Source organism: Myotis lucifugus, unplaced genomic scaffold (genome assembly GCF_000147115.1).
Source record: "Myotis lucifugus unplaced genomic scaffold, Myoluc2.0 scaffold_76, whole genome shotgun sequence".
NCBI lineage: Eukaryota > Metazoa > Chordata > Mammalia > Chiroptera > Vespertilionidae > Myotis > Myotis lucifugus.
The window spans coordinates 2,783,487-2,801,428 of NW_005871124.1; positions in this window are offsets into that span (position 1 = coordinate 2,783,487).

The window sequence follows — 17,942 nt, forward strand, 5'->3', positions numbered from 1 at the left end:
AAATAAATCCACCACTCTCCCTGGCCGGTTTGGCTCAGTGGATAGAGTGTTGGCCTGGGGACCTAAGGGTCCCAGGTTCGATTCTAGTCAAGGGCACATGCCTGGGTTGCGGGCTCGATCCCCAGTAAGGGGGGGGGGTGCAGGAGGCAGCCAATCAATGATTCTCTCTCATCATTGACATTTCTATCTCTCCCTTCCTCTCTGAAATCATTAAAAAACGTATTTTAAAAGAAAGAAAGAAAGAAAGAAAAATAAAATAAATAAATAAATAAATCCACCACTCTCAACACAGGTGATGCTGAGAGACAACTTGCCCGAGATGCTGGAGAGAGAGGTCCCCACACTGGACGCCAGATTAGATTCGAATGACCAGTGCTTCTCACAATTTCATGTGCACATGAATCAAAGGAATCCACTGGGGATCTGATTAAAATGCATACTTTGATCCAGCAACTCTGGGGGGTTGAGGTCATGCGGATCTAACAAGCTCCCAGTTGCTGGTCCTGGGACCCCACTTTGAGCATCCAGGAGATAGAGCATCTCTGAGAACGGTTTCCACTCGGAGATTTTATCTTGTACCTGAGCCATCCGCTAGGACTCACAGCTCCCCCTCTTCTGATGCTGCTAATGCAGCTCATAAACACTAGGTCCTGGCAGTGCAAGTTACGATGCAACAAAAAGGAAATGGCTTTTCTCTTCTGCAGGATAAGATTGCTAGCATTAAGAAGCACATCAACCAAATATAGAACATAAAATATTATTGAAATACTATTGAATTCTCTGTATCCCATGGAAGTTGATTAATTTGGAAGGAATGTTTTTATTTGACTCATATTTAAAGGTTGTTTGTGAATGAATGGCATATAAAATCATTCTAGAAGCCAGCACACTGGGCCATGGGTGAGAGAGAACTCTAAAGCACTATGATGATTTTAATCTCCACTATTGAGTCACAACTTTAGAAGTTCAATAGAATATAAAACCTATAGATTTTCAGGTTACACGAATTATTATCATCACTGTTATTATTAATTTTAGTATTATTTTAACTCAGAATAATACATGAATATACTTTAAAAAGTCACTTTGTGCAAAAAAGTGTGTGTAATAAAAAGCAATCATCTCTGATACCACCCCTTGCCAGTTGCATCTTCTTTTAAATGACTTTGCCCCCCTTTTTATAGTTATCTCCACATCCTTAAACATAATATATATTCTACTATTTCCTGATCATCACTTGCATACATTATATATTGACTCCCTACTATGAGAAATGAGAATTTCAGTCATGTTTGTGTTTCTTCTCTACTCAGCTGACTAATACGTTCATATCTCTTTTTAGGTTTCACTATTAGTTCCCTCTGTAGCGTTAATCTTTATTTTATCAACTAGAGAAGAAGCACAGTATCTTTAACTCTTTACTTTTTAAGGTGCAGATCTTAGTGACCCCACCCATCCTCAACTTTTCTCCCACATGTCTACTTCCTACATTGGCCACCATATCCTCTTTACATCTACTCTTGAATTTGAAGGTTGATAACTATACGTTAAAAAAAAACATTGCTTTTTCTATGGGTTGAATCTGCAAGTGGATACTTTTAAAAAAAGTTCACATATTGTGGCTATGTAAATATTGTTTACTGTCCAGAAAATATATAGTATTCCATTATATGTCCTTTCTCAAAAGCTCTTTCTTGAAATTTCTAATTTCTAAATTAATCAATGTCCATGGGCTACAGAGAATTCAGTAGTACATTGAATAATTTGTTATATTGCCCTAATAAATTAGGATCTCAATTTATGGAGATACTCTTAGTTGAAGAATGCCTATTTTATTCGTTAAAAGTGTCAGAAAATTACCAGGTCTTCTTTTCTTACATTCATATGTTTTCTTGGTCCTGTTTTAATTTTGTTTTGGCCCTGACTCTTCCTTGTCTCTGGTACGTAGTGATGTCTGAGCTCAGGTTGCTCCAAGACACAGGGTAAGAAAGAACATCTGGTTCTTCAAAGCTTGTTCTGGAGCAAAAGACCAACAAATTTTACATGATTGTCTGAACACTGAAAGGTCAAGATTCCTTTCCTTTATGCCAGTACCTTTTACTGCAGGCTACTACTCAATAGTGAGTCATAAAATCAATTTACTGAGTGATAAACAACATTTTAAAAAAGTGGAGCAGAACAGAATAGGGAGATTTCATCACCCATAGTAAAGTTGAAGTATTATTTAAATAAATGTGTGTACATTATTTGTATGTGTGTTCTGGTTGCGTGTGACATATGTGTTTTACTTATTTTAATGTTGGTTGCTATATTGAAAAAGCTTGAAAGCCTTTAGCTTGCATGCTGAACTGGTTTTCTTTTGGCTCCATTTCTGTTCTAAATGTTGCCTTTGTCCAGTGGATAGTGCTCCACTGGTTTAAGGAGCTGGAGTCACACCCTCAGTGTATCTAATGGAGCTCTTCCCTTGTTCTGAGCTGTATCTTCCCAGATGGGTTACTGAGACCTGTTGTGGCTTAACTTCCTCCTGGGATTTTAGACCCCAAGCTCCACTGAGGCTCCAGGTTATCATTTTTTGACAAGATTATCTTCGTGAATAATAATGAAATACAATCTATATATATAAAAGACTAAGTGTCCATCCATCTGACTGGTTGCTATGACTTGCACTGACCACTGGGGGGAAGATGCTCAATGAAGGAGCTGCCATGACACGCACTGGCCATTTAAAAATAAACGGCACTGTGGACCTGGCGCCCACAAACCAACACTCGGCTTCCCCCAAGTGGGACACAGGCCCCACCACCACCCCGGAGCGACAGCCCACCAAATCACAGCCAACACTGCCAAGACCTCATGGCACAAAATGCAGCCCACAGCCCAGCCCAGCCCAGCCAAGCCCAGCCTGGAAAAGGTTGCTGTAGGTGCCGGCTAATGATGTCACGTAGCAACGCCCGGCTTCCTCTCCCCTGAGACTAGCCTCCTTGGAGTTTCTTCAGCCCAGGAACCCGACTTGCTTTATAGCCAGGTGAAAATATTTCACACTTTAACCAAATGTCTGTGAAGCGTTTTCCCGTGCCTCCTCTCATTTGATTTTCACAGAAGTCCTGGAGTAGGTAGATAGGAGACTCGGTAGAACCCTATTTTCTTTTCATTAGCAAGATGTGAATAGTGATATTAAAATATTTCTTCTAATTAATTTCTTTTCAATGTGTACGAATCCATGCACCGGGACACTAGTGAATAATAATACTAGCTAGAAAAGGAATGTAGATGGTGAACATTTTCTTTTATTGAACTTTGAATATGATATGCCAATAAAAATAAAATAAATATAACAGTACAAAAATAGACAAAAGTTACCAGACTAATGCTTTATTAAATTGTTTAAAAAATATATTTTTATTGACTTCAGAGAGGAAGGGAGAGGGAGAGAGAGATAGAAACATCAATGATGAAAGAGAATCATGGATCGGATGCCTCCCACATGCCCCGCACTGGGGTCCAGCCCACAATCCGGGCATGTGCCCTGACTGGGAATAGAACCATGACCTCCTGGTTCATAGGTTGACATTCAACCACTGAGCCACACTGGCCAGGTGAGACTAGCAGTGGTTCTCAACCTGTGGGTCATGAACAATGAAAATACATCCTGTATATCAGATATTTACATTATGATTCATAACAGTAGCAAAATTACAGTTATGAAGTAGCAACGAAAATAATTTTATGGTTGGGGGTCACCACAACATGAGGAACTGTATTAAAGGGCATTAGGAAGGTTGAGAACCACTGGACTAATGTTTTCTCATTACATTACTTCAGTTTTTAAAAAATAACAGCAAAAAGGGAACACATGAAAAAATACTTCTGCAAGTATGACTGTCACCAGGTGCGGAGATGATATACAAGGTTCTGACAGAATTGAAGTAACTCAAATTCTGTGCTCATTTTTGTCTTAATAATCATTTGGCTCTCGATGTTTCTTTTGCATCTATTGTTCGGTTGTGGGGATGTGGGGTACCATGATCATGGGAGACAGGAACTGCAATCAAAGTGAGCTCACGTAATTTGGATCTGGATCTTCTCTAGAAATGAATTTAGCTGGGTCTGTGTGTGATGGGGTTGGCTCTAGAACTGGGAGTTCTCTAAATTCGCTACCTTGTAGAATACCATATTGATTGAAGGATTATCACAAACAGTGCTATGCTGAAGTGTACATATGTATTATAGTATTAACACTGAGAAGCAGCAGCAGAGAGAAAAGATTTTTCGGGGGAGTGTTTTATCCCTGCCTTGTTTAGAATTGCCAGCGCCTGGTGAAAACAAAGCAGACCACCAGCTGGGGTGATTATGGTTTTAAAAGCATCTGCAAAGAACTGGTCCTGACGTTCCCACTGCCCCACCCGTGCGTGGTACACCAAATTCCAGGAAGAAAAGTTCCTCCCACTCTTGCACAAGTTCTTTTGATAATTTGTAGAGCCTTTCAATAGCATTAGGGAAATAAGCCTGTGAAACAACACAGTGATTCTCGTTGGGTTAGCCCATCACTTCCTTCTGCTGGGCTCTAAGCCAGGGAATGGTGTTATGGACTTTTATTGGCTCTAAGGGAGCGCTGCCTGTGTGTGTGTGTGTGTGTCTGTGTGTGTGTGTGTGTGTGTGTTGATGGGGTTTCAGGGATGGAGGGCATGTGTTTGTTAGAGTGAGGGAAACACTGGAAGATGAATTTGGCTACAGTGTTCATAGGGTGTACATATATGACAACTGGAAGGAAAGCCCTGATCATCCCACAATGTGCTTAGGATAAAGTCTAATCAGAATCTTGTTTTTGTGTGTATATTTTTGCCAATATACTTGCAAGCTCACATGGCACTCCTCGGGCACTGCCTGTCTGCTTCCCACCCCCGTGCCCAGTTGTTTGTCTCTGTTACAAAAAACAACTCAAAAGAAACTTTCCTCAGAGTCTCTAATCACAGCCACCATTTTTTTTTGGTTTGCTCTTGCTTTTATTTTCCTTTGCTTTTCAAACAGGAGAATATTCGAGACTGACTCAGTCTGCCTCCAGCATTGTAAGTGTGCCTCCCTCCCGGCTTCCTTTCATACCTGCCTCACGGCGGAGGTTTCCTGGTGTTTTCATACAGATGGCTTATCACACAGCTTAGTCTGGCATTCAGAGCCCAATGGGGCGGGGGGGGGGGGGTTCTTCCAGAAGGGACACGATGCTAAAACTGGAGGAACAGCTTGGTGTCCATGAAATCTTTTGCAACAGTAACTCTGGCTTCAAACAGTCTTCCCATCTTATATTGAACTCAAATTTCTCCTGTCTACATTCCAAATAAGAATCAACCTGAGTTTCTTGATTTCTCTTCCTGCTTTCTGCACACTTAGGGCCTGCAGTGTGCCTCTATTGCTCCAGCCAAAGGTTCGTTGTCCTTTCTTTCCACTCCGAAGCCCCCTACTGTCTTATTGCCAAGGTGACTTGTAGAGCTCACTGCTCTGCACTGTAAATATCCATTTGCCAGTCTTATGTAGCCAATGACTATAAGCCAGTTGAAGGTATAGCCTATGCACCTTGAGCAATTGTGTCCACCATAGCGTACAGCATATAACATTGAGTATCATGTATGCACCACGGATTGACCTAGTGAATCAAAAGTTTAAAATAGAAAGAATGAGTCACAAAATATTTCCCTGTGTTAATTTGAGTACGTGTGTGTATGTAGTCATTTAAAAACTGTATGTAATGTTGTTAATATAAAGGGAAGCCTTTCAAAACAGCAAGAATAGGACAAAGATTTCACTAGATGATTTGAAAATAATGTGAAGATTTTTTTCATGTTTATTGGATATGTATATATTTTCTTTTTTGGAACGTATATTGCCTATCGATAACAATCAGGGAAATACAAATTAAAATAAAAGAAAAAAAACCACCGTTTTTGGCCTACTTAAATGGCAATTTTAAAAAAAATGTGTAATACGTACTACTGGGGAGGGTTCCATTGGGGTCTCCTATCCTACTGGGAGATTGTATGGGGAGAGTGCCTTTGTGAATAGTGGCAGTTTGCATCAAGAGACTTAAAATGTGCATATTATACATGTACTTTGGGAAAACTGACAGTATCTAGTGAAGCTAAACATATGCCATATTTAAGATCTAACAATTCCACTCCTAGGTACATATCCAGCAGAAATCTGTACATATGTTTATCAAAATACATGTACTAGAATGTTCATAGCAGCACTATTCATAATAGCCCTAAAATGAAAAGCACTCAAATCAATATCCACCAGCGTTAGAATGGATAATGAGTGTGGCATATGTGTACAATGGGATACCATCCAGCAATGAGAAGGAACAAATGATTGCTACACCAAACTTACATGGATGAATTGCACTAACAACATACTATTCAATGAAAGGAGCCACATAAAAAAGAGTACATACCATATGAATGATCTATTTATATGAAGTTAAAAACTGGTAAAACTCCTTTATTGTGTTGAAGGTCAGTATAATGGTCACATTTGGGGTGTTTAGGAACGTAAAGTTTGCTTTATGGGGTGCTGGTAATATTTCTTATCTGGGTACTGGTTCCATGTATGTGTTCACTTGATAAAAATTTATCAAGTGATAAATCAAGTGATTTATGACTTGTATACATTCTGGATGTAGGTTATACTTTAATAAAAATGATTTAAAGTCTGCTTACTTTTTAATCTAGTAATTTCAGAGCTAGTGTTTTATCCTGTGAAATAATTATAGATGTCCACAAAGAATTTATATGCAAGCATTTTCATTCAAAGTGTTAATTTTAAGAGTGAGAACTTGGAAATTGTAGACATGTCAAATGGTAGGAAATGGTCAAATATAGCAAGATATTTATAGCCCTGTAAAGTCATGTTTATGATGAATACATAATATCATGAAAAATATGATTTTGTGTAAAGTGAAAAAAAACAAAATGCTAAACTGTATACAGAGAAACATATACTGGTTATTTTGGAGTGATAGGTTTTTCAGGTGGCCTTATTTTCTTATTATACTTTCTTCAATTTATATTCTAAACTAGTAGCCCTGCACATGAATCTGTGCCAGTAGCCTTCTGCGGGGCCTGGCTGCTCCATGCCTGCTGCCCAGAGGCCCTCCGTGGCCGGGGTAGAATGCTTGTCTCATCACTGCGGCAACGAAGCAAGCATTCCGCCAGGCCACTCACGCTGCCTGCTCTCAGCAGCCGCCCCCCTGGGACTGGGGGACTCTGGCAGGGCTGAGAGGACTGGGTGCTGCCATCTTTGTGATGAAGTGACAGTTAATTTGCATATTACCCTTTTATTAGATAGGATTGTAGGCAATGATTATATTTTTACTATATGATCATAAAGTTTATTACCATTTTTATATATTCATGAACAAAGAGGATTCTGCCAGCCTCAGTCATGGCTTTTGTAAAGCCTGTGAAAGCAGAAAAGTCAAGCAGGTAAACTCTGTTCTAGTTGCCTTGGCACTCAAGCCAAGATAGAAATTGCAGGAAGCAGGGAGCCTGATAAGACTATAGGAGTTTTCCCTTTCCTGGGCTTAGACTGAAGTTAGATGCCTGTGGGCTTGGAGAGAGCATTGTTGTAATAGCTGCCTATTCTCTTTCCTTCTTGAAACCCCAAAATTGGATAGTGACAGCAGGTGACAAACCCTGGGTGATTTTTTTTTTTCTGTTTGTGAGGCTGGATAAAGAACCTTGTGCCCGCATTGGTGGAGATGGTCTGATCTGCACTACATTCTTGAAGCCAATCAGAGACATTTCTTAGACCTAGACATCAAGACTTTATTGATTGATCTATATCAGTGATGGCGAACCTTTTGAGCTCTGTGTGTCAGCATTTTGAAAAACCCTAACTTAACTCTGGTGCCATGTCACATATAGAAATTTTTTGATATTTGCAACCATAGTAAAACAAAGACTTATATTATTGATATTTATTTTATATATTTAAATGCCATTTAACAAAGAAAAATCAACCAAAAAAAATGATTTCACGTGTCACCTCTGACACGCATGTCATAGGTTCGCCATCACTAATCTATATTATGCAAAACATCCTACTTGTTCATTGTAATATAGACAGTTCATCTTAGATATGATAACTCATAAGGCATCTCTAAAATCAGTGTACAGCCTGGTCGGTATTGCTCAGTGGTTGACCATCGACCTATGAACCAGGAGGTCCCAGGTTCAATTCCCTGTCAGGGCACATGCCTGGTTGCGGGCTCGATCCCCAGTAGAAGGCATGCAGGAGGCAGCCAATCTGATTCTCTCTCATTATTGATGTTTCTATCTCTCCCTCCCTCTCCCTTCCTCTCTGAAATCAATAAAAGAAATGAAATCAGTGTACAGAAATTTATGGTAACTGCAAGAGAACATGCCACAACTCATAGTTTGTTGTATGCACAAAGGGACACAATAGGCAATTATTTGTAGAATGTCCAGAACATTTGTCCCAGTAAGAGTTTACAATCCAACTATTTAGAACTGTTTGCCAAATGGAAGCTCTCAAACAAAATGTCATAAAATGTTAAAACTATTCTTGTTCAAATGCCCAACATTTGTGATTTTGTTCATTAAAAAGTGTGTGAAAGATCTAGCTACATGAGGTGGTATCTCAAGAACTTGGTAAGAAGGTATAAAACAGGTTGCTCTGTGAGAGTTAAACATCAAAGTAGGCTGAGATTTTTTAAAAAGTCCCTCTTATTTATGTCACTTTAGAACCCTGAGGAATTTTTTAAATCATCTGAGAAAAATTTGTTATATTAATCATGGCTTTAATAGCATGGATTTATAATAGTCAAAATTATTGAGAATTTTTAACCACCAGATGCATATCTTGTTGCTTGATTAATGTGAATACCAAAGAATTTTGGACCTTTTAAAAAATTCAGATACCCAAGTCCTTCCCCACACTCACTGAGTCAGAATCTCTTGTTTGGGACCAAAGCTTCTCTCTCTCTCTCTCTCTCTCTCTCTCTCTCTCTCTCTCTCTCTCTCTTTCTCTTTCTCTCTCTGTACTAAGCAGAAAAATAGTATTTCCCATTTAACTTAAATATTTATAAACACTCTTATTTTATATGTTTACTGGAGTATTTTTAAAGCAAATCCAGCTGTCAGATCATTTATTAAAAAAAGGGTAGTATTTATCTCATGTTTCAAGAAAACATGACCAAATTATTATCACACCCATGAAGTTAATAATAATCCTGTTGTCTTGTGTTAGCCTGTGTTTAATTTTACCTAGTTGTTTTAAAAAAATGTTTTCTAGCCCAGCCGGCATGGCTCAGTGGTTGAGCATTGACTTATGAACCAGGAGGTCATGGTTTGATTCCCAGTCAGGGCACATGTCCAGATTGTAGGCTCCATCCCCAGTGTGGGGCATGCAGGAGGCAGCCAATCAATGACTCTCTCTCTCTCATCATTGATGTTTCCATCTAGTTCTCCTTCCCCCTTCCTCTCTGAAATCAGTAAAAATATATTTTAAAAAAAGAAAAATGTTTTCTGTGTAGTACATGAAAATCAGAATTCAAACAAGGTTTACACATTGCATTTAGTTGACACGTTTCTGAAGCCTCTTCTCTGATCGTTCTTCCTCCATTACTTAGTACATTCTATACACTTTTCTCCATCTAGTAATATGCAGTGGTTCTCAACCTTCCTAATGCCACCACCCTTTAATACAGTTCCTCATGTTGTGGTGACCCCCAACCATAAAATTATTTTCGTTGCTACTTCATAACTGTAATTTTGCTACTGTTATGAATCATAATGTAAATATCTGATATGCTATATGTGTTTCCCGATGGTCGCGACCCACAGGTTGAGAACTGCTGATTATAGAGCTATTAATATTTCTTTTTATAGCTGCATAAAACTTCATTGGGTAGATGCACCACTTTTTATTAAATCTTTCTCTTGATGATGAATATTTGTGTTGTTTCTAGTTGTTGGCTAATACAAATAGTATAGTTTTACCAGTGTATTTTTTGGTATAGATTCCTAGGGGTGGGAGTTCTGGGTCAGTTGTTGCCTATTTAATTTTGCTCTCTCATCAGGAGATTCTAGGACTTTGATCATATATTTTGCCTTGATTTCAAGTTTCGTGCTGCCTTATGGGGAATGATGTCAATTGCTGACTTGCTGTTTTGCTTGCCACTAGCTTGCTTTTTGCCCCCATGACTTCCTTTCACTGGGATAGAGCCGTGGTTGGCAAACTGCGGCTCGCGAGCCACATGTGGCTCTTTGGCCCCTTGAGTGTGGCTCTTCCTAAGCCTTAGGAGTACCCTAATTAAGTTACTAACAATGTACCTACCCATATAGTTTAAGTTTAAAAAATTTGGCTCTCCAAAGAAATTTCAATCGTTGTACTGTTGATATTTGGCTCTGTTGACTAATGAGTTTGTCGACCACTGGGATAGAGGAATCACTTCAAAGTCTTCAGGTCTGTGTTCTTCCTGGTTGCCAGCTTCTGAAGACTGTACGCAGCCAAACAGCTAACTCACTTATAATGCAGCTTATTGACATTGTTAAATTACACATGCTCTCCCACTGTTTAGAAAATTTCTAAACGCTTTATGCCTAAAAATTTCTGTTTATATTTCAAAATCCACAAACAGCAGCCCTGTGGGACCCTTATTCACTACTACCCTCACTCCAATGTACCACAATTAAGATAATTGCTCCCAGGAAATTTGCAAGAACAATGGTTATTTTGCCTCAAAGTTCCCCATTGCAATGAAATGAGTCAGCAAATTTAGGGAAAAAGGAAGGTACTCTATTGAATGTTTTAGAAATTAGATTCATTTTTTAGAGAAAAACACTTTTAAGATTAAAGCAGAATCTGGGAAAACTTGAGTTGCTTGAAAATAAGAATATGAGAAGATCAACAACTATTACAATAGTCAAAGCAAAAAGGAACAAGTTATTATGGAGAAGTGATAGTCCAAGCAAACATCAAGAACACAAATATGCATATTAAAATCTCCATGTTAATTTATCTAAGCTGTACTTGTACTTTTTTGAGACTGGCCTGGACTGAACCAAATCCCAGGTAAATTGGCTAAATAGGCAGCCAGGCAGCTGAGGGGACCTTGGCATGAGCCAACAGTGGCTCTTTCCACCCCTAATGCAAAGCAGTTGTGGTGACTCCTCCCAACCCAATGCTGGTGACAACATTTTCTGTTGTTCATCGATTTCAGCCAGAAAATGGTACATTCTTTTCTTTCCATTCTCATACGTCTCAGACATCACATTGAAATGTTGATTAAAAACTGAAGATGTTCCATTAACCATTTGCAAACTAAATACGACTTTGAGGTCAGAAACACCAGAGTTTGACCTCACCCTCTCAGTGGCTGTGTGATTTTGTCCATGAGAGAAGCATCCTGAACTTCATTTCCTCATGTGTAAAATGGAGATATTGATGCCTGTCTGTGGTATAAGGCCTTGCCATCTGGTAAAATCAGGAGGACCTTTAATGATCTAACCACAAAGCCCTCTACTCGAGTAGGTGAGGTCCTCTCAGCAAACGTAGATAAGGTCCTCTCAGCAGCGCAGGCTCCTGCTTATCGCAGGCTCCTGCTTATCCCCAAGTAGCTGTTTTAGTTCCCCTGCCAGCTCAAGACATTATACAAACATGCCAGTCACATTCCCCTGTGGGAACCTTGGGGCATTGAACCCCCTTGATACCACAAAGCCCGACTCCTACAGCAACTGACGGTTCATTTTGTTCCCAAGTGCAACCCTCATGCGGCCCTGCATGGCATTGTGTGCCCTCCCTCTGAGCGAAGAATATATGTGACTAGTAAACTGCTGTCAATCTTATTTGTCCAGTGTTGGGTGTCATGCGCTCAGCCTCCACATGTACCCTAGGGTGAAATTCCCACCCCCATTAATGGGGTGAGGAGGAGGCAGTTAAAGGAATATCTCATAGCGCTGTGAGGAAGAATAAATGGAATTAAGTGACATACTTAGGGGAAAAGTCTGTGTTACTTCTCAGGGTGTGTTGAAATGCTGAAGAGGAGAGAAAGAAGGGTTTCTGCCCTCAAGGCATTCAAAACATAGTGGGAGAGAGACCTCACAGAGCTCTGTCATCTTGATTTACTTGTGGAAGTGCGGAAGTGAAGGTGTAGAAGTAAACCCAGGGTTGTCTGTGAGCCAAGAGAGGCCATACAGCTCAGTAGATTTCATCACTTTCTCTGTAGTATGGAGATGACGATACTTACATCATAAGGATGTTTTGAAGACGTAAATATACATTGCATATGTCCCTTATCCCCGTTTCTGGCATATAGTAAGGGCTTACTAAATAGTGGATTTAGTTGAATCTGAAGGACTACTGGGCATTACTAAGTAAAAGCAAACACAGTATCATACAAATGCAAAAGCCCCCAATTCGTTTCCAGGCATTGCCATTTTCATGTCCCCCCGCCCCCTAAGAATATCTTTTGTAGGAACAAAACAGCCAATTAAGATAAACAAAATGATGCTGCTTCTTATACTAGCACTAGAGCCTAGTAACTAGGCAGTGCCTCAGTGCACGTGCTACTCCTGCTGGTACAGAAGTCCCCGAGGAATCCTATAGGAACTCGTGGAGATCAAACATTTTTTCCAGCCCTGGCGTGTTTCTTAGGCAGCTAGGACTGGTTGATTCTGTGGCTTTTGTTTCTTTATTTTAAAATGTATTTGTTTCTTTTTTAAGTTTATTTTTATTGTTGAATTACAGATGTCCCCCGTTTTCCCCCCTTTTGCTCCCTTCTACCTAGTTCTGGCCCCACCCCAGGGCTTTGCTATACTATTGTCTGTGTCCATGGGCTCAGCGTATATGCATACAAGTTCTTTGGTTGATCTCTTCCCGCCTCCCCCACCGTCCCTCTAAGCCAGTGGTTCTCAACCTGTGGGTCTCGACCCCTTTGGCGGTCGAACGACCCTTTCACAGGGGTCACCTAAGACCATCCTGCATATCAGATATTTACATGACGATTCATAACAGTAGCAACATGACAGTGATGAAGTAACAACGAAAATAATTTTATGGTTGGGTCTCAACCTTCTGGCCTTTATTTAAAGGCCAGAAGGTTGAGAACCACTGCTCTAAGATCTGTCAGTCTGTTCCATGCTTCCATGTCTCTGGACCTATTTTGTTTGTCAGTTTCTTTTTGTTCCTAAGATTCCACCTATAAGTGAGATCATGTGATATTTGTCTTTCTCTGACTGGCTTATTTTGCTTAGCATAATAATCTCCTGGTCCATCCATGCTGCTCCAATGGGTAAGAGAGCTGTCTTTTTGTTGTTGTTGTTGTTTTTTACAGCTGCGTAGTATTCCATGGTATAAATGTACCACAGCTGTTTTATCCACTCATCTGCTGATGGGCACTTGGGCTGTTTCCAGATCTTGGCTATTGTAAACACTGCTATGAACATAGGGTGCATACATTCTTTCTGATTGGTGTTTCAGGTTTCTCAGGATATGTTCCCAGAAGTGGGGCCACTGAAACTTCCCACAGACCAGTGGTTCTCAACCTTGGCTGCACATTAGAATCACCTGGGAGTCTTTTTAAAATCCTGATTCCTGGGCCTCATCCTCCGGAAATTCTGTTTCTTTGTTACTCATGTTGTGGCCCCACCCCATCACAAAGAAACAGAATTTCCGGAGGATGAGGCCCAGGAATCAGGATTTTAAAAAGATTCCCAGGTGATTCTAATGTGCAGCCAAGGTTGAGAACCACTGCCCTAGACACTGAATCATTTTGTTAATTATTCAAAATACAGGCAGTGTTCGGGGTGCAGTGTGATAAATATCACTCTTGTCTTGTGACACCGCCTCAAAGATGACCCCTCTGCAGTGCATTTTAGAATAGAGCGATCTTACTGTTTACTTGACAACTACTTGCGACCGTTGGCTGCTTATTCCCACCCACCAGATGGAAGGGCCGTGTGGAAGAGTAGAAAGTGAGCCATCGAGGTGTCACCAGGTAGAGCCTTTTATCTCAGTTCTGCCCTAGCTCATTGTTGGTAGAGAATGTCTTTTAACCTCTTCCGTTTTTTCTTCTGTGAAAGGAAGTATGGGACTCTACTCAGAGACCCCTCATAACTCTAACAGGCTGTGAGCAGAAGGCTCAGAGTGAGGGGATTGGTGGCTGACAGATTTAGCTTTGAATTTTGATGTGTCCCTCATTAGTTCTGAGACTTAGGCAAGATACCCTTGAGGGTTAGTTACCTCATTTTTCATAACATTTATTACTCTACTTTTACTAGGGGTTCTTATAAAGGTTAAATAATACAAAGAATCCATCTGTAATCTTGTTGGCTCTACCTTCAAAATAATTCCAGAATCTGATGACATCTCATGTTCTCAAATCATCTCTTACCTGAGTTATTCCAGTGGCATCCTAGATACACTAGTCCCCCCTTATCCACAGGTTTACTCTCTGTGGTTTCAGTTACTGAAACCTTGGTCTAAAAATATTCAATATTCAGAAGTAAATAAATTATAAGTTTAAAATTGCACACTGTTCTGAGTAGCATGATGAAATCTGAAGCAGTCCTGCTTCATCCCACCCAGGAGATGAATCATGTGTCCAGCACGTCCACGCTGTGCACACTCCTACTGCGTTATCAGACCCACAGTGTTGGTATTACACGGCTTATGTTCAAGGAACCCTTTTTTTTTAACTTAATAATGGCTCTAAAGCACAAAAGTAGGGATGCTGGCCATTTGGCCATGCCAAAGAGAAGCCATAAAGTGCTTCCTTTAAATGTATCCATCTATAGAAAGAAAACATGGTAACATAGGGTTTGGTGCTACCTACTATTCAGGTATCCACTGGGGCTCTTGGCAAATATCCTCTGGGGATAAGAGGACACTACTGCAGTCTCTGTAGCTGCTATCTTGTCTCCCATAGCCCCAAAGTCTGTTTTCAGTGCCGCAATCAGAGCAATCCTTTTAAAATATTTCAAGTTATGGTATTCTTCTGTGTGACAATTCTCCAGTAGTTTTTCATCTTACTCAGAGAGAAAGCTCAAATCTTTCCTATGGCTAATGAGGATCCACATGATGAGGCTTCCCAATGCCTGCTCCTCTGTGACTCTGTGATTGCTACCCCCCAGCTATACTGGTCTTCTTTATGGTCTCTAAATACTTTTCCTCCAAGTAGCCTAAGGGGGTACTCCTTCATTTCCTTTGGGTATCTAACTAACTAGCTTAATATAGACACAGGTGGATGCATATAGAGATATTTAGATATGTATGTGTTCATCCATGAGTTAGTAGACACACATATATTTCTTTGCACTGTCAGCGGGAGAAGGCCTAGAAGCAAAAATACCACAGCAGCACTGAAAAATACCACACCTAGAACCCCGATCTTGGTTTCTGGTACCATTCTCCAATAAAAGCATCCAGGGCTCCTTGGAAAATAGCTCATTCTAGGACTGAGGTAAGAAATACACAGATGATCCTGAAATACCTTTTTCTGCTGGAAAAGAAGGAAGTGTTCAAGAAGATTCATAGTGACGGTGATATGGCAAACAGCTGCAGGAGCCAACTGACTGAGCTTTGTGAATCACTAAAGCTGCAATGATTTGAAGAACGAAGTAGTGTTGAATTATAAACCAAATTATAAAATAAATATCCATGAGTCTGTACTGACACAAATAAATGATTGAGTGAATAAATAAATGGGGGAGAATAGGCAAATATCCCTTGCAAAATTAAAAATGATTTGTAGAGTTATTCTGCCTTCAAGGAGGTGGGCATAATTTCCTGTTCTCAAAGTGTGTGCTGCACATAGGAACTTCCTTCCAAAGAGTGCAGTGATGAAAAGTGGGGAAGAAGAGAGTAAGTACAGAAGAGGAACCGGAAAAACACTATCTTAGCCAAGTTATGAGGGTCAGCATCAACAGTGATGTCATGTTCAAGTATGTACCCTGGATATGATGTCATAAGAATGGTACTTTATCTCTGTCGTCTTCTTCCCCAAACCCATAATCCCAGTCTAATCATGAGAAAAACCTTGGAGCAATCCCAGTTGAGGGATATTCTATAAAATATCTGACCCGTACTCTTCAAAACTGTCAAGATCCTGAAAAGAAAGCTTGAGCAATTGTCACGGCCAAGAGGAGCCTAAGGAGTCATGATGACTAACTGGAATGTGGGGTCCTGGATGGAATCTTGGAACAGAAAAAGGAAATCAGTCAAAATTGTGGACTTTAATAAGTAACAATGAATCAAGATTGGTTCATTAATTGTGATAAAGGTACCATACTAATATAACATGTTAATAACAGAGAAAACTGGGCGTGGGGCATATGCAAGCTCTCTGTGTTATTTTTGCAACTTTTCTATAAATTTAATACTAATCTAAAATAAAAACCTTATTTAAAATTGCAAAAGGAACCCTCGTGCACTGCTGATGGGAATGCAGACTGGTGTAGCCACTGTGGAGAGCAGTATGGAGTTTCCTCAAAAAACTAAAAATGGAACTTCCATTTGACCCAGTGATCCCACTTCTAGGAATGTATCCCGAGAAACCGGAAACACCAATCAGAAAGGATATATGCACCCCTATGTTCATAGCAGCACAATTTACAAAAGCTAAGATTAGGAAACAGCTTAAGTGCCCATCAGCAGATGAGTGGATTAGAAAACAGTGGTACATCTACACAATGGAATACTACGCTGCTGTAAAAAAGGAGTTCCTACCATTTGCAACAGCATGGATGGAACTGGAGAGCATTATGCTAAGCGAAATAAGCCAGTCAGAGAAACATAAATATCACATGATCTCGTTCATTTGTGGATTATAATGAACAACATAAACTGATGAACAAAAACAGATCCAGAGACAGAGAAGCATCAATCAGACCATCAAACCTCAGAGGGAAAGTAGGGGAGGGTGGGGGTAAGGGAGAGAGATCAACCAAGATCATCCATCGCTTATGCATGCAGATGCAGACAACAGGGGGTGAGGGTGAGGGCAGGATTGGGGGGTGGGGGGACATTGGGGGGATACGGACACATATGTAGTACCTTAATCAATAAAGAAAAAAATAAAATTGCAATGCTGAAATAGAATAGTCAGTGTTTTAGATGTGAGAACTTTATATTTGAGCAGAAAGAAGTATGCTCAGGATTCTATTGCTAGAGCAGAGAATTGGGAATTCAGTGCACTGGTATTATTCACCAAAGCCCAGATTTTATCAGCAAAGTCATCCCATTTTGTTCCTCTGCCTTTATTAGCATTTGCAACACTCTCAATTTAGCATCATTTTCAGTGTCATTACCATGCTGGTTATTTCCTCTTCCAGATCATTAAGTTAAAATAGACCAACTCCAACACCACACCCTGTGGCAGTTTTGAGACCTTGTCCTCAAATGGCTGCAGAGCTATGAAGTTAGAAACCAACTAAATAATAATTATCTGCAAATGGCAATTTCCTAACTTAATTGGTTGAGTTTCATTCTGCAGGGGGTGATATTAAAGCGAACACTTTCCTGCTGTCCTAACAGACACATTGCGGTCCTGAATTCTGATGGAAAGGTAACCAAGTGAGCCTGTTGTGGTGTATTATTTGTCACTCCTCAGGCCTAATTGTTTGTATCTAAGTAAGCTCCTCATTATCGACCCGCATTTCCATGATCTTTCTTTATCGCTCTGTACTACTTTCCTGTGTGTGCAGTGTGTTTGTGTTAGGTTTCCCCGTAGAAGAAACCAAACTAGATGTCTGTCAACTACTTTCTTCCCCTGGATCACTGGCCTTAAGACAAAGGCACACATATGCCATATACACAGCTCGATTCATTTTTACAAGGTGAACACATTTTTATAACCAGGACCTAGATGAGGAAACAAAACATGACTAGCATTCCAGAAACCCCTCTTGTGCCATCATCCAAGGCTTTAC